This window comes from Eumetopias jubatus, unplaced genomic scaffold (assembly GCF_037043125.1).
Source record: "Eumetopias jubatus isolate StellerSeaLion01/CBP00866 unplaced genomic scaffold, mEumJub1_p1.0 scaffold_13, whole genome shotgun sequence".
In the NCBI taxonomy this organism is placed as follows: Eukaryota; Metazoa; Chordata; class Mammalia; order Carnivora; family Otariidae; genus Eumetopias; species Eumetopias jubatus.
In genome coordinates, this window is record NW_028274819.1 from 113,526,715 (window position 1) to 113,548,159 (window position 21,445).

The following is a 21,445-nucleotide window of genomic DNA, read 5'->3' on the forward strand; positions in this document are numbered from 1 at the left end:
GGCTGCCCCAGAGAAATGGTCCCCTGTGAACACACACACACTGAAACAAATTCAATAAATACAAATAAAAATTCTTTCATCAACTTACACCTTCCTTGTTAGTAAACGCTGAAACAGTGTCTGGTTAGAAATCAAAAGAAAAATATGCAGACCCAGAGGCTTCTCTCTCTATAGCAGCATATGTATTAATTATAAATAGGAAAAGCTTAGCAGGCATGACAACTTTGAGAACTAGAGTACTTAGAAGCAGGCTAGAAACAAGCTGAAATCTGTTTAAGCATAATTACAAAACATCACCGATGCATCTAATACATTCATTCTCTGTGTTTCCTGTGAAAGTGCAAGTTAAGAAGTCAAATGCTTGGTTTGTGATGCTTGAGAGTTCGGTGCATTCCCGGCTGGGAGTAAGACCAGGGGCACTGCATTTTCCAGTATTGCCCAAGCCCTTCATACTTCAGAGGTCGGCTCCTGAAACCAAGACAAATGGTAAAATGAGAACTTTGATCTTTTTTTTTGTAAGTCACACAAATTTCTGAGAAACATATCTGAAAACATATTTAATTTACATCTTTAACAATACTGCAATTTCACACTTGGATGGAAGTTTTGTTACCAAATACATTTTTGGGGGTAAAATTCCATAAATGTCTCAAAATAAGACTCCTAAAACTGGCCAAATATTCAAGCAGTAAACAGACTTAGTATCATAAATGTGAAGTATGAAAGCAGCTGATAATCTGAAAATTAAGGACTTTATTTGGCGTTCTACCATCTGGACACAGGACCTGAATTAAACTTCCATTTTAAATGAGTATGGGTATAACAGACATGGATTTCTCATACTGCAACTATCTCAGCTCCAATGTGCTAATCCAGTCAGCGCCCTGCCAGGCATCCGCGAGCCCAGGGTGTCCACATGTGCCTGGCCCGGGACGCAGACGTATGCACCAGCCGCCACAGGACACCTCAGGCTGCCCGATGTCCCTGTGGATGCTCGGCTGGAGGCGACTCGCAGAGCCACCACTGAGCTTCAGAGGAAGACACCGGGCAGAAAAATGATCTATGTCTGCCCTCCACAACAGCGAGGAAGAATTAGTCAGCTCTGTTTACTCTGTGTGTGTTAAAGTCCTTCGCTGCTTTTCTGTCCAGCCAGGTGGCCTGCAGCCATCCTGTGACGACCGGGACTGACCCCAGAGCCTCTTCCTTGCAGAGTCTGGATCACTGTTCCTCAGCTCTCGCCCCTTCTCCTAGGACACAGGGGGTCCTGAAGGAAAAGTCAACTGGATCCCCTCCCACCCAAACACTAACAAACAAAAACTAAAGTTAGGAGAACCTGTGTCCTCCCCTGAGCTGCCTGCTTTCAGAAAAAGAGCCAGTGGTATTTTAAAGAACAGTGACTCTGTGGCTCAATGGGAGTTTTCAGGGGCTGGGAGGATCCTCAAGGAAGAGGCCCCGCACTCAGGCTCTTGCAGGCCCCGGGAGTCCATCTCAGCCCCTAAGCAAGTGAGAAGGACGGGCTACGGGGCCAGGATGCTGTCTGGACGCCTCTGAGTCACAGGGTGCCAGGTGGCGGCACGGAGGACGTGGCCATGAGAGGACAGGGCGAGATCGAGCCAGGACTGTCAGAATCCTCGAGGGCGGTGGCAAGCCTGGCTGTGTGCCGGTGACGTTTTGGGCAGACAGGGTAACAGGTGGTCGTGATGGAGAGAACGGTGGTTAAATAGCAGCCAGAGGGGTGGGTCTGGTAGTAGATTCAGGGAGCAGAGCCTTCCCCAGACACGTCCGTGGGGTGAGCTCAGGCAAAGCAGAAGGGGGCATCTGAGGCTCACTCCAAAGCAGTGAGGGTCCAGCGTTTGTGCCCTGATACTCGATCTCTGGTGGAACCCGGAGAAATTTGAACACCTGTGCCAGAGACCAGATTATACATGAGGAAAGCTCTGCTGGGCTAGAGGACGGGACTGTGAATTGTGGAGGTAGGGATTCTGGGCGATCTTGTCTTCCTACACTGGATGTCCTGGTAAATTATTTTGGAAAATTTCCACCCCAAACATTTCTCTACCCAGACACGATTGGAGGATTTTCTCCTAAATTTGTTGATGTGCCTTGGAAGGTCGTGAGGGTCTCTGACTTAGACCCACAGTCTATGAGATAGATGATGTGTGTGGGGGAGGGGGGTACTTAGAAGTAGACTCTTAGATTCGGAGTTTGGTGGCCTGATCCTCACTTCCCGCTCAACGAGAGTTCTTTTTCTTTCACAAATATGACTTCTGCACCCTAGTCCGGAGAATGACCAATTGTGGTGGTTTGAACTGGGAGACCCGGTTGAGTTTCCAGGTGCAGGAGGGGCAACTTCTTTTCTTTTCTTTCTTTTTATTTATTTATTTATTTACTTACTTTAGAAAGAAAGCAAGCATGGGGAGCGGGGAGCAGGGGAGGGAGAGAGAAAATCTCAGGCAGACTCCCCACTGAGCACGGAACCCCACGTGGGGCTTGATCTCACGACCCTGAGATCATGACCTGAGCCGAAACCAAGCTTAACCGCCGGCACCACCAGGCACCCCGGGCAGTTACTCTTCATGAACAACTGCTGGGTACGCTGGCACTGTCCCGGGGATGGGGGACTCCCCTCTGCTTACATTTGTTAACAGAATTTGGGGGTCTCACTGAAATAGAATTTCTGAGGCTGCCGCCTCCTTACCTTTTACAAAAAGAACAGTTTGCGGTTGGGGTTGCATTATCAGGACAAGGACTGCGTCGTTTGGTTGGATGACTGGGACACTTAGCAGGCCTCCCGGAGCACCATCAGTAAAGACAAAGGAAGTAGTGCAGAAGGAGAAAGAGTGCAAGCAAGCATTGGGAGCACAAGCCACTTCCTCATGTAGCTCCCAGGCTGCTCGTTATTTGTACAAGGGTGGACTTAGTCTCCAGACTGAACTGCCAAGAGCTGTGTGTAATGCATCTCTGCTCTGGGAGCAGAACTTCCAAGTTTCCAGCAGGGGCTTTCATGTCTCTTGCGGTCACGTAGCCACACCAGGCTGTCCAACTGGTTACACCAGGCTTAAGCCATCGATAAACAAACTGGTTCTGCCTGACACCAGCAGACTCCAAACTGTACACAACACATCATAAATCATTAGCTCACTGCCCTCATCTTGGCTAAGTGTCCATGCCAGAATCCCAGGCATCCTGGAGACAAGCGCAGAGGCATCCTGGAACCATCCTATACAATCTACCCTCTGACACTAGGTCATGTCTTTTAAATTATATATTGGGTGTTACTCTTTTCCCTGGAACTTTGGCTATTTATAGAACAGGGGGAAAAACATTTTCCAAAGTAATAACTGTTTCCCAATGAGTACTGTTTTAAATAGGTATTGTTGTACGCACATTTCAGTTTACCAAATTTCCAGCGCAAGAATGCCCATAATTACGTACAAACTTAACAATGGTTTTACCTCCCTCTGCCACTGAATATGCTTTAGGGAGAGGGGATTGCTTTTTTTTTTTTTTTTAAAGAACTGAGATATAATTTATAAACCATAAAGGCACCCTTTAAAAGTGTGCAGTTGGGTGATTTTTAGTACATTCACAAGATGTTATAAACATTACCACCATGTAATTCCAGAAAATTTTTATTACCCCAAAAAGAAATCCCATACTCAGCAGTCGCTCCCCATTTGCCTCCCCCACTTCCCAGCCCCTGTAAGTACAAATTTACTTTCTGTGCCTATGGAACTATTCGGAACATTTCATATGGATGCACCCACATCATGTGACTGGCTTCTTGCCCTTAGCATAACATTGTCAAGTTTCATCCACGCTGTAGCAGGTCCCAGTACCTTATTCTCTTCTTTCTTTGGAGCTATCATTCACGTACTACACGACTTGCATACACAATGCACTCTGTTGAAGGAGTACAATTCAATGGTCTTCAGTATATTCGGCATTGTTCAACCATCACCACAATCAGTTTTAGAATATTTTTACCTCATCTTCGGGTATACTCTATTTGGAGTTTCTTGAGCTTCTTGAATATGTAGATGAATGATTTTCATCCAATTTGGGAAGTTTTTGGTCATTATTTATTCAGATATTTTTAATGCTTCTTTCTCTCTCTCCTCTCCTTCTTGGACTACCATTTTTGCATATGTTGGTACTATTGATGGTGCCCCATAAGATTCTGAGGCTCTATTCATTTTTCTTTATTCTTTTTATCTCTGTCCTCAAACTGGGTAATCTCAATTGACCTATATTCAAATTTGTTGATTCTTTCTTCTGCCTGCTCAAATCTGGGCTCCTTCTCTTCGGTTATTGTACTTCTCAACCCCAGAATTTATATTTGGTTCTTTTTTTTTAAATAATTTTTTTGTTGATATTCTCTATTTGATGACATATCATTCTTATACTTTCCTGTAAGTCTTTATATATGGTTTCTTTTAGTTCTTTGAATATATTTAAACAACAGATTTAAAGTCTTTGTCTACTAAGTCCAATGTTTGAGCTTCCTTAGGGACAGTTTCTAGTGACTCTTTTTTTGTTTGTTTGTTACGTTTTTTGTCCAGTATGTTGCCCATATTTTCTTGTTTCTTTGCATGTCTTATAATTTTTTTGTTGCAAATTGAACACTTAAAATAATATCATGTGGCAACTCTGCAGTTCAGACTCTTTATCACTCCTCATGGCTTGTTGTTTTTGCTGCTTTTGTTGTTATGTGTTTGTTTGCTTAGTGAATTTTCAGAATTAATTTTGTAAAGTCCTTATTCTTCTTCAGGTTTGCCCACTCAAGTGTCTGCTTGGTTAGCTTAGTGGCCACTTAATGGTTTGATAGAGATTTCCTTAAATGCCTGGAACCAATAAGCCTCCCAGTCTGCCAAGTGGCTCTTTGTGTGTTTTGGGGGCCTGACTTCAAGACTCAGCCAGGAAGTTCACAACTTTGCTTTAGCCTTCACTTTCTCCTTGTGCAGGAGCTCAAAGTGAGCCAGAGGTGAAAGTTTAGGGCCTTCTTAGGTCTTTCCTGAGCATGTGCAGAGCCCTGTGAGGGCATACAGCTCTATACATGCAAGCAGCCTTCCAGCTTCCCAGGAATCTAGAAGAATCCCAAGAAGATTCCCAAGCTTCATACTAAAAGTTATACAGCTTTTTAGAGCCCCCATGGACATCTTATTTGCTAGCTTTTCCTTTTAAGTTTTTGGTTAGTCTATTGTTTGGCTCAACTCTTATCCATTACTTTAGGCAGCTGCAATGTTACATAATTGCCTCTAGTTGTTCTCAGCAAAGGCCCCTGGAGAAAAGACTGCTTAGCAATGGAAGGGTTCCAAGTAAGGTAAGCTACGGTATTACGAGTGGGTTCTTCTAGGGAACCACCAGGCCGTCAAACCGTGATGATTCTCTGTGAATGTGCTTTGCAGGAGCTCTGACCCCATTCTACCATCTCCAGTGTATTCCAGGCTCTGCTGATTTTTACTGTGATTGCAATTATTGGTTTTCAAAACTATGATCTGAGGAGAAGTAGGAATAGATCAAATTATAAAATCACAAAGCTCACTGTTCTTACCAAGATTGAGCCATTTTTCTTGAATAAATTATCTCTAGATTGTTGCAAGGCTTTGGTTAATTTCTAAAGTTCTACAACAGTTGATTTTGACCATTTCCCTTTGGTGTTCTCCTTGCTTTTATAGATTTTTGGAGGATTATAGAAAGGGATAATTTTGGAGATTATTTGTAGGAATCAGGTTCAAATGGAAGAACATCTTATAGATATTTTTAACTAAATCTCCTGGTACATTTTATGGTTTATATTGGTATTATCATAAACTGTGTTAAAAATCAACTTAACTGGGGCGCCTGGGTGGCTCAGCCAGTTGGGCGTCTGCCTTTGCCTCGGGTCATGATCCCAGGGTCCTGGGATCGAGCCCTGAGATGGACCCCGTGCTCGGTGGGGGGCCTGCCTTTCCCTCTCCCTCTGCCCCTGCTTGTGTGTGCTCTCTCTCTGTGTCAAATAAATAAATTTAAAACAATCTTTAAAAAATCAACTTAATCTTACTAATTATACCAGATAGTGGTTACATTATGAGTTAAAGTAAAATAAGTAGAAAATTAACTAGTCATAATTACACTAATGCTTTCTTATAAAAGTGGCCTTTTAGTAAGTCATAACTACATTAATGCTTTCTTACTAGAATTGACGATATACCAAATATTGTCATGAATTGGAGAATAAATCAAGGGCCAAGTCTCATTTAATTCTGGATTGCAAATCTTGTGGGCATACACATATGCCATGCTTCATACTAAGGGTTATACTGACATGAGACCTCAGTGGGCTTTAAGTATTGGTCAACTTTGTTAAAATGCTAATCAAGCTTTTTTTTTTTTAAAAGATGCTATTTATTTATTTTGAGAGAGAGTGAGAGAGTGCACGTGCACATGAGAGGAGGGAAGGGCAGAGGCAGAGGGAGAGAGAGAATCTCAAGCAGACTCCATGCTTGATCCCAGGACCCCAAGATCATGACCTGAGCCAAAACCAAGAGTTGGATGTTTAACCAACTGAGCCACCCAGGCGCCCCACCAATCAAGTTTAATAGGCTTCCTATTCTGACTAACTGCAAAATTTGGTACATCTAGTTTTTGGCTGTACATGGTGTCTTGGCCGTTAGAGGGGATCTATGCGAATTATGCTCTCCATGAACTGCCATAGGCTAGGGGGTCCACACATCTTTATATACATTCCACGTACTTCCACTGCCAAGATTCCAGGCCATTTTCCTTAAACTATTTCTGATTCTATCTCAAGGGGCATGTTTACTTGTCAGTCTTGAGTCAGTGTGATCCTTAATATTCTATCCAACTGGTTGTTGAGTCTTTATTCACTTCTCCAAGGCTGTACTATTTGTCCAGGCTGCTTGTCACCCTTTCTCTTCCTCCTGAAATAAAATCTTTGCTAAATGTTCAACATGGGCCAATAAATTTTTTCCTTAGAGACAGATTTGGCTTGTCCCAGGACTTCTAGACTTGTGCCATTTTCACCAGGGCACTTATAGAGTATTTTGACCAATGTTGCTTTATTTATCCAATGTGTTGTTGTCATAGAGTACTTATTGCTTCAGTAGTTTTGAATATATATTTTGGACCCCAAAATGGTGAGTTCCACATAATAATGCCATATGGGTATCAGTGACCCAAAATACAGTTTGAGTATGCCAAGAGCTTCCCATAGATGCTCTTGGCAGACAATGGGTTGCCATCAGTAGGTATATAAACCCACCAAGTTACTGCAACTAACATTGGTTTGTTTGCCTAGTATTATTTACCTTAGATTTTTGCCCTCTGCCTACAAAACATGGTCTACAGTCATTGGGAAGCATGATACAAGGACAAATTTAACATGCTACAGTAAAGAAAAACAAACTGAGGGTTCTAGAGGGGAGGGGGGTGGGGGGATGGGTTAGCCTGGTGATGGGTATTGAGGAGGGCACGTTCTGCATGGAGCACTGGGTGTTATGAACAAACAATGAATCATGGAACACTGCATCAAAAACTAATGATGTAATATATGGTGATTAACATAACAATAAAAAAATAAAAAAAAATAAAATAAAAAAAAATAAAATAACATGCTACAGTAGATCCATCATGTCTGAACGTTTTTCTCTGTAAGTTGTCATGTAAGTTAATAGATTAATAGTCACACAGTGATCTGTGGCTCTGTTATTAAATATATTAAACCGTCTTTTTTTTTTTTAAGGGGCAATAGTTTGTACTTATCACCTGTGAAATAAGTCTTCTGTAATAGATTCATTGGGGTCAATAACTGGCAAAAGGTAAAGGGGATGGGAGTAGAGAAGAATAGAAATGCAATCGGAATGAGCACTGGGTGTTATAGAAGACTGATGAATCCCTTACCTCTACCTCTGAAACTAATAGTACACTAAATGTTCATTAATTGAATTTAAATTAAAAAATAGTTTTAAAGAAAGAAATGCAATAGGAATGTGAGACAGGTCTGACACCCATGAAAGGAAGAGAAGGTAGATTAGATAAGAAGAGCCTCATATTGTGGTACAAGTCTGAGAAAGACTCGGCTAGCTCACCAGGGAGCTCCACAGCAAAAAGTCTCCATTGGAGGTGTCCAGTGTTGAGCAGCAATGGCCAGGCCTTATTGTCTCCCCCGACCTGCCCTGCAGTGACCAGTCACTGGCTGGAGGAAGTGGGGATTTGAATCAAACACTGGGTGATCCTGGAGGCAATGGTAGCAGACACAGTTGATTTACTGACTGTTCTTGGAGATGGTGCCGGCTGTCTCTCTCTCTCTCTCTCCCCACAACCACTGGTCTGCTTTCCACGTCCATAATTATGTTAATTAATGATGTTACATAAATGAAATCATAGAGTGTATTCTTTGGAGGTTGGATTTTTTTCACTTAGCATAATCTTGAATTTCATTCAAATGGTCGTGTACATCAGTAGTTTCTTACTGTTTCTTGCTGATTAGTACCCCATGGTTGGATCTACTGCCATTTCTTCTATCACTCTAAAATTGATTTTCGTATATTGATCTTGTATCCTGTAACTCTGATAAACTCACTTATTAGTTCTAGTAGTTTTTTTTTTTTATAGATTTGACTAGATTTCCTGTACAGATGGTCACACTGTCTATGATTAAAGACAGTTTTATTCTTTCCCAATTTGGAGTCTTTGATTTCTTCTCCTTGTCTTATTACACTGGTAAGAACCCCCACTATGATGTTGAATAGAAGTGGGGAAGGCAGACACTCTTATATTGTTCATAGAAACTTTCATTCTTAGGGAAAGCATTCAATCTTTCCCCATTAAGTATGATACTTACTGTAGGTTTTTTGTGGATGCCCTTTATAAGGTTGAAAAAGTTTCTTTCTCTTTATATTTTGCTGAGATAATTTATGAACTATGTTATTAGGTGCACAAAGATTTAAGATTGTTAAGTTTTTTTGATAAATTAACCACTTTATTATAAGGAAATGACCTTCTTTATTTTCGAAAATACTCTTTTCTCTGAAGGGTACTTTGTTGGATATTAAGGTAGCCGTTTCAGCTTTTCTTTGACTATGTTGGAATGGAAAAAGACACCAGACTTAAAAACATATATTTGTGCCTTTATACTTAAAGTGTATTTGTGGGCAGCATATTGTTTAGTTTTGTTTTCTTAGCCAACCTTAAAAATCTCTGCCTTTAAACTGGGGATTTTCAACTGTATACTTTTAATGTAATTATTGATATGATTTAGTTGACATCAATTACCTTACTCTATGTTTCTATTTGTCTCATATGTTCTTTATTTTTCTACCTCCCTATTTTTAGACTAATTGAGCCTTTTAGTAACTCAATTTTATCTCATTTTTTTGGCTTATTACTCCACCATTTTTCTGATGTCACTCTAGTGATTGATCTTTCTCCCCCCAGCTTTGAGAAAAAACTTGACATATAATATTGTATAAATTTAAGGTGTACAGTGTGATGATTTGATACATATATATTGTGAAATGATCACCACCATAAGACTGATATATCCTTTACTTCACATAATTAGCACTTTTTTGTTGTGGTGGTGGTGAGAACATTTAAGATTTACTTTCTTAGCAACTTTCGAGTGTATCATACAGTATTGTTAACTATGATCACCATTCTGTATTTTAGATTCCAGAACTTACTCCTCTTTTAACTAGAAGTTCATCATCCCCTTTGACCCACATCTCCTCATTTCCCCCATCTGGCATATCACCAATCTATGATCTGTTTCATGAATTTGGCTTTTTTTTTTTTTTTAATTCCACATGTAAGTGAGATCATACAGCATTTGTCTTTCTCTGACTTATTTCAGTTAGCATAATGCCCTCAAGATTTATTCATGTTGCTGCAAATGGCAGGATTTCCTTCCTTTTTTAAATGGCTGGATAACATTCCATTGTATACATATACTGTATTTTCTTTAGCCGCTCATCTGTTGATGGACACTTAAGTTGTTGCAATGAGCATGGGAGTCGATATCTCTTTGAGACAGTGACTTCATTTCCTTTAGGTACATACTCAGAAGTGGAATTGCTGGATCATATGGTATTTCTATGTTTAATTTTTTGAGGAACCTCTACACTATTTTCCATAGCGGCTGCACCAAGTTACATTCCCACCAAGAGAGCACAAGGGTTCCCTCTTCTCTACATCCTCACCAGCGTCTGTTACCTTTTGTCTTTTTGATAATAGCTCTTCTTAGCCATTGATTCTTGATTTTAAACCTTCCTGGGACTTCTAAGCCTGGGACTTGAAGACAAAATCCCTGATCCTCCACCATGGACGGCACATGTCTCATTTCCTCAATCCAATCTTTTTAAAGAACAAGGTGCTACAGAGTTGTGAGCTCTGGAGCCCGTGCCTCATTGTACTGAAGTAATATTCAGCCATTCTAGTAGGATGTGGGGGAAATAGTTCTAATTCCTAGTTCTTCCCAGGCTTCCTTGGGTTCCTCTTCCTTTCTATCTTTTTCTTTCTGGGATCCTATAACATTGGCTGTGTATGAGCTCTCTTTTCCTGGATGCTAAATACACCTTGACATCAGCTCCCTTCATGCTGGGAGGAAACTTCCTTCATAACTTTTTGTCATATCTGCTTCTTAATCTAAGAAAATGGCTTATCCTGGGTGGAGGGTCAGCAGTCAATTACAGCTTTTCTGAGCTGCCAGATGCTCTGTTGCTCTAATCCTCTCCAGAACTGAAGCTTTGTAGACAAGCAGGTTCTCCAGCTGTAGACAGGGATGGAGGCCTATGTATTTCCTTTTACTCCAATGTGGGATTTGGAGAATTTTTTTAGAGAGACTTATCCATCCTGTTTGCCAGACGCTATGCTAGACCTGAGAGTCTGGCCCAAGCAAGAGTTCCTGGCTGTAGTAGAGGGATGTACAAGCAGTTGAGGGAGTAGAGATGTGTCTTGAGTGGAAATTATACAAACTGGGTGTTTGTGGTCTTAACCCTTCCCTCTCTGGATTATAGTCTTCCTGACAGAGTGGTATGGTGGGAAATGGGGAAGGGTCTTCTGGTGGCTAAACTTCATGGTTTGGGTAGATGGTGTTCCAATGGGTCCACAGGGGCTAATAATAGTTCCGACTCCTACCCAAGGAGGGCTTGGAGTTAGTTTTTTTTTCAAATAAGAATTTTATCTTCCTGACTTTAAAAATGGTTATTTTTTTGTGACTAGCAAAATGTTTCTGTTTGAAATGGAAAGAATCATTTTATTTCTTGCTAGAGAAGGGGTTCTCTCTAGACTTCCACACATCCCTCATTTGGTTGGTGCATTGATGGATGATTCCCCTTTGAGTATCCAATGTCTACAACTTTAGGAATTTAAATCATTTGGGGACAAGCTGAAGCAGTGTTGGTGGTGAGGGGTATAAAATCTTTGGACTTCCAAATGACCTCTTCTTTGAAGTCAGGGAGAAGCTGTGGGTTAAGCCCCTAGTAAACCAGGCTGAGAGACAACCACGAGCACAGACAAAAAGTCACCTTATGCTGGGGATTGTCAAAAGGGATCCTGACAACTAATCATAGCTGTAGAAACTCAGAACCTATGGAAGGGAGGCACTTAATTTTGCAAATCTTGTTTGAACTGCCTAGTGAGGGCTTCCATCTTTAGAATGTATGGCTGGGAGATGTTGATGTTAGAAATGTGAGACATCAGGGTCCTGGGCATGTACTCAAAAGTCACATCGAGTCACCAGCAGGAAGGAGAGCGGAGTGAAAAGAACTGGCTATCAGCCACAGGTAAAGCAGAATCTTGCCTGGGATAAGGGTCAGCCCATGTACAGTGGCCTTGCATTCTCTTCTGGGAAATGTGCACTCTATTTAAGGGTTGATTCTCTTTGCAGAGAAACGAAGGATAGATTGCTCTAAATCTCCCTAAAGCCTGCAACATCTGGCCCCAAATTCTGCATGGATTTTTTTCTTGGAGGACCCCAGAGGATTGGAAACGTCAGTGGAATTCTTACGGAATCCTCCTGCTGGTTTGGGGCTGCTGGCAGGCTTGCCAGGGAACAGCCTCATTGCGCAAGCCTGCCGCCTTTGTTCTCGTTGGGCCCCTCCCTCCTCCTCCCCCGGGCTGCCAGGCTGTCAGAACGTCAGAACGCAGTTAGCACAAACATCTTTTCTGGGCTCAGCCACAACTTGTCTCTTGCTCCCTCTAGCGGGACTGCCGTGGAACTGACAGTCTAAGTTTACCCCAGAACGGAGCGGGTGGGGTGGGGTGGAACAGACTCGTGGTTCCTGTTCACACAGGTGCTTTGTGCTTTGGCCCGGGACTGCACTTGCTTTCTTTACTCCTGCAGCCTCCAGCTTGTCTCGCGTCCTTCCTCGTCCCCATGTTCTTCCTAGGAAGTGGCTTGGTAATAAAATGCTGCCCGAGTTTAGAACATCAGAGAAAGAGTGTGAGATTAGAGAGACGTGCTCCTCGAGCTCACAGGGTGGTTTCTAATTCTTATCTAGGCTTGAGAGGTCTTTGCTCACTCTGAGAGGGCTGTTCCCCAGTTGGGGTGAGGTCGCAGATGCTTGCAGTTAGATACTACCAGGTTTTCATGCAGAAGAAGGGTAAAGGAACTCTCTACTTGATTAAACTTAAAATATTTCTCTTTTATTTTGATGTATCTACATTCATTAGTGGCCAAACCAGGAATCCAAGTGGGGATGTAGTTACAAATACTTACCCTGAGTTTCTCCAAGACTTTAGAGATGCTTATATGGTTGAGGCATTGCTTTTGATCTGTTTGTGATAGAACTGGAGAGATAAAGGGACTTCTGTTTGGATTTTTCTTTTTTAAAAAAAGATATTATTTATTTATTTATTTGAGCAGGGGGAGGGGCAGAGGGAGAAGGAGAGAGAGAATCCCAAGCAGATTCCCTGCTGAGTACTGAGCCAACGTGGGGCTCCATCCCACAACCCTGAGATCAGGACCTGAGCTGAAACCAAGGGTTGGACACTTAACCAACTGAGCCACCCAGGAGCCCCTGAATTTTTTCTATATTATTGTAGAGATTCTGCCGGTGGCCGAAGATATCTACTCAATAGAACTTTGAGGAACTGGGGAAATAATCATGTGGTGTCTTTGGGTCCCGGTGGGCTTATGATAGAGTTGTCTTGGGTCAAATATCCATTTATTTGATCCCTGCAAGTCTCCATAATGATGAGATTACAGGAGCATTTTATTTTTCCAGGAATTAACCACCAAGACTACAAGCCAACAATCCCTGAAAGTTTTGGGTATTTTCCTTTCTCCAGGGCATGGTTAGCCTTGAGCCTTTCAGCAAATTCCCCTCGGAGAAAGCTAGGACGGACTTCCATACCTACTTGTGGTGGTAGGATTCAGCACCGGGTGACCCTTTTCTGCCAGGGTTGACATTGGACAGATTGGAAAACAGCCCCTGTCCAATCCAGACATACCTTATTGTCTCCTGCTGCTAAACCGTCCAGTAGTGACTGGTGCCCTCTAAAGTTGTGCACTGCACAATCTGGCTATTTGTGTGTGCTGGTCCTCCTGGACTCCCGTTATTCAAAGGGTTGGCTGTGACCTGGCAGGGTTGTAGGAATTAGGTGAACGCCCATGGCTCTCTGCACTGCAGGGTCAGCTGAGACCCCTGTTTTCAAGACTTAGGATTTCTGTTACACAAATAAAGTTGAACATTCCTGGGCTACCTAAGTGATCTCGAGTTCAAACAACGAGCAGAACCAAAAAATAGTATCGTTTCTGTAACATGCAGCAGAGGTTTTTAACACAAAAGGTTTGAGCGGTAGCGCCTGCAGGGCCCTGTGGTGAGGAGTTGTTACTCGACTTCGCTGCTCCGGAGCCTTCTTGCTTCTGAAATGAGGGGGGCACCTGACTCAGCGTCTCCCGCCAGCGGGTCTGCCCTACGGAGAGCCGGCCCGGGGCTCCCCAGATGAGGGCCTGTGCCCCTCCCACGACTCCGCGCACCGTGTGCCTTCCGCGTCCCCTAACAGGACGCAGTTGAGGGTAGGTAGTGATCGTCTAATTCATGTTATAAATCCACTCAGGACTTCCACCCTGTGAGGTCCTCAGCTGACATAAATTCTTCCTTTGTTCACAACCTAGAAGCCAGAACCTCGCTGGGGCCGCCTTTGATTTCAAATTTCTATCCATCAGATGAGAAGCAAGAAGGCAACTCCATGCTGCCGCTGCTTTTGTACTTGAATCCCTAACCCGGCAATTCTACCGCTGAAGACCGCCTGACTGCGTGCGGCACTTGCTGGGCTCCGCAGTTCGGACCCGCAGCGGGTGCGCGTTCTTGGGCCCGCAGCAGGTGCGCGTTCTCGGTCCCGCCGGTGCACGTTTTCGGTCTCGCAGCCGCACGTTCTCGGTCCCGCAGCCGCACGTTCTCGGTCCCGCAGCCGCACGTTCTCGGACCCGCAGCCGCACGTTCTAGGTACCGCAGCCGCAAGTTCTCAGACTCTCAGGTGCACGTTCTCGGATCCGCAGCCGCGCGTTCTCGGACCCTCAGGTGCACGTTCTCGGACCCGCAGCCGTACGTTCTTGGTCCCGCAGCTGCAAGTTCTCAGACTCGCAGGTGCACGTTCTCGGATCCAGGCCCGCACGCTTTCCCCGGGTTCTGCCAGCTCCAGGCTGCAGCATCCTGCTGGGGCTTCCCCTAATCTCAGCCCGGTTCCCCTACTGCCACCGCGTGGTAGACGTGGAGTCGTGCGACCCACATGGCTCCAGATCAGGATTCACAGACCCCGCGCGGGGAGGGCAGCGCCCAGCCGGCTGCCAGCGCCCTCAGGGTGGGCCTCCGTGTCACCTCGCTCCGCAAGGTCACTCCCTGGTTGGGGAAGCTCACACCCAGTGACTAGGAAGCACGAGGCAAACAGGCTTGTCATTGCTGCGAGGCTGGAGACCTCTGGTGCGCAATATCCACTCTGGAATTGCTGGGCCTGCACCGCAGTTCGACTTCTCCTTCTGCCCAGTTCTGCCTCCTCCTGGCCCCCTTCATAAATGTTAATTCCTAAAAAAAAATATCTTGCACCTCAAATTCAGTCTCAGACTTAGCTTCCTGAAAACCTGATGTGCAACAATTAGTACCAGATGTAGTAAGGACTCAAAACCATGGCGAGATGGGGTTTTGGAGCTGGGAGTCTCGCTGCCCCACGGGTGATGAGGACCCTGTCGCTGCTGGCTTGCATGCTTGCTGCCATGACTGGTCATGGGAAAACAAGGCTCTAGCAGGGGTAAGCCTCCAGGGTTTGAGACACGGAGGAAGGAGAAGCAATGAGCATGAATGAATCGGGTTCCTATCGCTAAGCATCTTCATGACACAGAAAGATCATAAACAGGCAAATGAAATTAAGTATGAAAGCCAGAAGGCCTATTAACTTTGTATAAAGAAACGTTGGGCCGATGTTCATAGCAGCATTATCAATAGCCAAATTATGGAAAGAGCCCAGATGTCCAGTGACAGATGAATGGATAAAGAAAAGGTGGTATATAGATATACAATGGAATATTACTCAGCCATCAGAAAGAATGAAATCTTGCTATTTGCAACATGGATGGAACTAGAGAGTATAATGCTAAGTGAAATAAGTTAGTCAGAGAAAGACAAATACCATATGACTTCACTCATGTGTGGAATTTAAGAAACAAAACAGATGAACATAGGGGGAAAAAGAGAGAGAGGCAAACCAAGAAACAGACTCTGAACTACAGAGAACACACTGATGGTGACCAGAGGGGAGGTGGGTGGGGGATGGGGAAACAGATGCTGGGGATGAAGGAGTGCACCTGTCCTGATGAGCACCGGGTGATGGATGGAAGTGTTGAATCACTAAATTCTACTCCTGAAACTAATATTACACTGTATGTTAACTAACTGGAATTTAAATAAAAACTTGAAACTAAAACAAACAAACCCAAACTGTTTATTTCCTGTTATCAGAAAGGCAGAAAAAGAATGACCAAGCCCACCATCCAATTGTTGGAGTTGACAGAATGTCAAAAATGGTTAAAATGTCCAGTCAAGACAGACCCATCATGTCAAGTTTAGGGCCCTCGTTGGGAGAATCTGGGCCCCTAATACCTGAGATGGGGACGTCTGGGTAGATGACCATAAATTTTGGCTCCTTAGAATTCCCTGAATCTGCAGAAATGGTCCATGCATTCTTTTTAAGAGCTAGTGGGTTTCTCGTGTGGAAAGACAGTGAATGCATGGACATTTCTCCTGCAAAGTAACACAGGGCCCCCTCAGAACCTGCTCCCCATTTCTTGTCCTGGCCAGTAGCTCTGTCACGGTTAAGTTACAAAATAATCCAGTTTCAGAGGCACTGGATTTGATAAGGAAGGAACGGGAACACAGCCCAAAGGAGTTGCAGAAGTATCCAGCAGGAGTCTGAGCAGCAGAACGGACACTGGGTTGTGAGAGCCCTTGACCCTGGGCCTGAGACACACGACTGAACATGAAAGAGTTTCTTGACTCGGTAGTGCTCTCCTGAGACAAAATATTAAAGACTGGCCAGGACACCAAGAAATGAGGCCAACTTACTATTAGGATGGGTCTAGAAGCATAAAAAACATCCCGGCTCAAGCTAAGTGAAGTTGAAATGCTGCGATCCTTATGCAGGCACGAGGGTGGATTGGGAGGCTCTGGGAAGTAGGCATGGCATACATGATATACCCCACAGCGTTTGGGCACTCAGGTGATGATTATGTTCGGGGGGCCATTGTGGGCACTTCACAAAAGCCTGGCCAGTTGGTTAGGTGCCTGGAAGGACAAGGGTTGGAAAATTAGACAAGGACCTCCAGGGTAGTCCTCTGGATGGATATGTTGAAGTAGGCACAAAATATGAAGATTTTTTTTTTAAATCACAGATAATGTTCACCAGAAACGTTATCCATGGAGGAAATACAAACCGACCAGAATTACTGAGTGACTTGGCCCATTGGCATCAGCCTGCCTCTGCACTGACCGGGTGCCCGAGGTATCCTGGGGGGCTTTGTTACTGCCCCCGTGTGAACCCCTCACCTTCAGTGTGCTCGGACTTCTAACTGACACAACAGAGAAGAAGTGAGAGGGAACAGAAAAATATCTCATTGAGATACATGTAACTTCGCGGAATCCTTAATGACACTGTTACTGCTGCCGTGAATATCCGTGTCCTTTACCCAGGACCTTAAGTCTTGAGAGCATCTGACCCAACTAATCTAATGCCACAACCCTGAATTCAGGGCTGGGGAGTATAGATGTGACCTCAAAAATGTGAGGCCGGCACCACCTCATAGCAAGAGTAAAACACTGACAACTACCTCTGTACTCGTTTCTTAATGTTGCTGAGCAAATCATCAAAGTTGAGTAAATTACAGCAAAACATGTTTATTTCCTTGTGGTTTCTATGGGGCAGGAGTCTGGGCATGGCTGAGCTGGGTTTTCTGCTCAGGGTCTCCCAGGCTTACATCAAGCCATCTGCCAGACTGAATTCCTGGCGGGGAGCTTGCCAGGGAAGAGCCTTCCTTCAGGCTCGTCAAGGCTGCGGGCAGAATTCCCATCCTTGAGGCTCAGGGGCTACGTGTGGCCTTCTCCACAGGCTTTCCACAAACGGCCCTTTGCTTCTTCTTGGTGGCAGCAAAGCCCCATTCTCTAGTCTGCCAAGACTGGGTCTTTGAAGGTAGCACCTGTGTCATATTCCGTTGGCATGGAAGTCGGTCACGGGCTCCACCCACACTCAGGGGAAGGGAACTTTACCAGGTTGCACGCAGGACCCACTTTAAAGAGATTCCTAAGTTGTGTTGACTGCAACCTTCTAGATGCTGATTAGCTTAAAAAAAAAGGCAAATGTGTATATAGCAGAATAACCTTATCATGATATCAAATGCTTAGAATATTTTGTTATGCAAAGACATTAATCTCCCTGTCTACTGACTAATTTGGCTTTATCAGTTACCTTGATGGGGGGGATATGTGCTAGGGAATCCTCATTTAACCTATAAATGACCTTTTTTATAACTTAGCAATCATTAATCTATTACTGTGCATATTACTCAGGAGTCCCCAGAAAAAACAGAGCTAATAGATCTCTTGTTCTATTTTTCGATTAAAGCTTTCAACTGGATGGGAAGGAAAGATGGTGGAGGAGTAGGGGACCCTATTTCAACCGGTCCTCAGAATTGAGCTGGATATCTACCAGACCACTCTGAGCACCCACGAAACCAGCCTGAGATGTAAGAAGATCTGGATCTCTACAAGCAGAATATTGCAGGTGGTTGGTTTTGAGGTAGGAAGAGGGGAGCCGTGATTCTGCAGGCAGATATCAGAGGATAAATGGCAGCGGGAGGGAGCCTGGCCGTGGGGATCCTAGGCGGCCGGTGACTGACAGTCTTATGCACTGGGGACCAGCACAGACTCGCGGACCGGTAGCGGCGGGGAAAGGACTTTAGGGCAGCCCCCGGGGTGGAAACCCAGAGCAGCGGGGTTGCGCGTGTGAACTGGGAGCACCTGGTGGTTTTAGAAGCACAAAGGGCAGAGACGTTCCCCGACCTGGAGGCAGGACTGGGAGCGCTGAGGAGGGGCGCACAACCCAGGACGCTGCAGTTTATAGCAGCACCGACAGAAACGGAGACGGTGTGGCCTGGAGAGCTCACTGGAGAACAGACTGCGGACTCTCTGCTCTGAGATAGAGGGCTGAAAACGGTCTCTTCTGCTCTGACTCGTGGAAGAGACGCGGAAAGCCACCAGGGAAAGCTGCCAGAGAACAAAAGCCCCCAAAACTGATTCCGGCTGAGCCCATCCCCCACCACAGGGGGGCAGGGCAACTCCGCCCAAACAGGGTTGCCTGAGTTACAGTGCGGCAGGCCCCTCCCCCAGAAGACAGGCTGGGAAAACAAGAGGCCAGCAACCCTAAGGTCCCAAGAAAACAGGTGCACCTTGCTTGGGTTCTGGTCAATAATTTGGACTCTATACATTCCCTCAACCACCCATCAACAGAATGACTAGGAGGAGGACCCCCAAAATAGAAAAGACTCAGAGATTATGACTTATGCTGCAGATTTACAGATGGATTCAGATATAACCAAGATGTCAGAGATGGAATTCAGGGTAGCAATTGTGAAGACAATGGCTAGAATGGAGAAATCAATTAATGGCAACATAGAGTTTCTAAGGGCAGGAATGAAAGCTGAATTGGCAGAATTTAAAAATGCTATCAATGAGATCCAATCTAATCTAGATAATCTAACAGCTAGGGTAAGTGAGGCAGAAGAACGAATTAGTGACCTGGAAGACAATTTAATAGATAAAAAGGGAAAAGAGGAGGCCAGGGAAAAACAACTCAGAATCCATGAAAATAGAATCAGAGAAATAAGTGACACCATGAAGCATTCCAATGTCAGAATAATTGGAATCTCGGAGGGAATGGAGAGAGAGAGAAGACTGAAGATGTATTTGTGCAAATCGTAGCTGAGAACTTCCCTAATCTGGGGAATGAAGTAAACATTCGCGTCCTAGAGGCAGAGAGGAACCCTCCCAAGATCAAGGAAAACAGGCCAACACCCCAGCATGTAATAGTAAAACTAGCAAATCTTAGAACCAAGGAAACCATCTTAAGGGCAGTTAGGGGGAAGAAATTCCTTACATACAGAGGGAGGAACATCAGAATAATGTCAGACCTATCCACAGAGACCTGGCAAGCCAGAAAGGGTTTGGCAAGAGATATTCAGGTACTAAATGAGAAGAACACGCAGCCAAGAATACTTTATCTGGCAAGGCTGTCATTTAGAATGGATGGAGAGATGCAGAGCTTCCACGACCAGCAGAAACTGAAAGAATATGTGACCACTAAGCCGGCCCTGCAAGAAATATTAAGGGGGGGTCCTATAAAAAGAGAAAGACCCCAAGAGTGATATACAACAGAAATTTACAATCTATAAAAACAACGTCTTCACAGGCAACATGACAATTAATTCATATCTTTCAATAATCACTCTCAACGTGAATGGCCTAAATGCTCCCATAAAACGGCACAGGGTTGCAGGTTAGATAAAAACACAGGACCCATCCATATGCTGCCTACAAGAGACTCATTTTGAACCTAAAGATACATCCAGACTGAAAGTGAAGGGATGGAGATCCATCTTCCATGACAGCAGACCTCAAAAGAAAGCTGGGGTAGCAATTCTTATATCAGACAAATTAGATTTTAAACTAAAGTCTGTAAGTAGAGACACAGAAGGACAGTATATCATTCTTAAAGGGTCTATCCAACAAGATCTAACAATTGTAAATATCTATGCCCCCAACATGGGAGCAGCCATCTACATAAGCCAACTGTTAACCAAAATAGTCATATTGATAACAATATGTTAATTGTAGGAGACCTTAATACTCTACTCTCAGCAATGGACAGATCATCTAAGCAGAAAATCAACAAGGAAACAAGAGCTTTAAATGATACACTGGATCAGATGGACCTCATAGATATTTACAGAACATTCCACCCTAAAACAACAGAATACTCATTCTTCTCGAGTGCACATGGAACTTTCTCCAGAATAGACCACATACTGGGTCACAAATCAGGTCTCAATTGATACCAAAAGATTGAGATTATTCCCTGCATATTCTCAGACCACAATGCTTTAAAACTGGAACTCAATCACAAGAAAAAATTTGGCAGAAATTCAAACATTTGGAAGCTAAATACCACTCTGCTTAAGAATGCTTGGGTCAACCAGGAAATCAAAGAAGAACTTAAACAGTTCATGGAAATCAATGAGAATGAAAACACATCGGTCCAAAACCTATGGGATACTGCAAAGGTGGTCCTAAGGGGGAAATACAGAGCCATCTAAACCTCACTCAAAAAAATAGAAAAATCCCGAATTCACCAACTAACTCTACACCTTAAAGAACCAGAGAAAAAGCAACAAACGATGACTAAGCCATGCATTAGAAGAGAAATAATTAAAATTAGAGCAGAAATCAATGAATTAGAAACAAGAAACACAGTAGATCAGATCAACGAAACTAGAAGTTGGTTCTTTGAAAGGATTAATAAGATCGATAAACCACTGGCCAGACTTATCCAAAAGAAAAGAGAAAGGACCCAAATTAATAAAATTATGAATGAAAGGGGAGAGATCACGACTAACACCAAGGAAATAGAAACAATTATTAGAAATTATTATCAACAACTATATGCCAATTAACTGAGCAATCTGGATGAAATGGAGGCTTTCCTGGAAGCTTATAAGCTGCCAAGACTGAAGCAGGAAGAAATTGACAACCTGAATAGGCCAATAACCAGTAACGAGATTAAAGCAGTGATCAAAAACCTCCCAAAAAACAAGAGTCCAGGGCCTGATGGATTCCCTGGGGAATTCTACCAAACATTCAAAGAAGAAATAATACCTATTCTACTGAAGCTGTTTCAAAAA

The 21,445-nt window shown here is 43.9% G+C and overlaps 1 long non-coding RNA gene across 1 annotated transcript in view; it reads right to left on the minus strand.

The window, feature by feature from the left end:
* Window positions 1–15: 15 nt before the first annotated feature.
* Window positions 16–21,445, minus strand: part of LOC148162707 (uncharacterized) — a 174,919-nt gene continuing 153,489 nt past the window's right edge. Inside the window, exon 3 of the long non-coding RNA XR_015766627.1 lies at window positions 16–468. This is a non-coding gene — a long non-coding RNA (uncharacterized LOC148162707). The remainder of the gene's footprint in view (window positions 469–21,445) is intronic.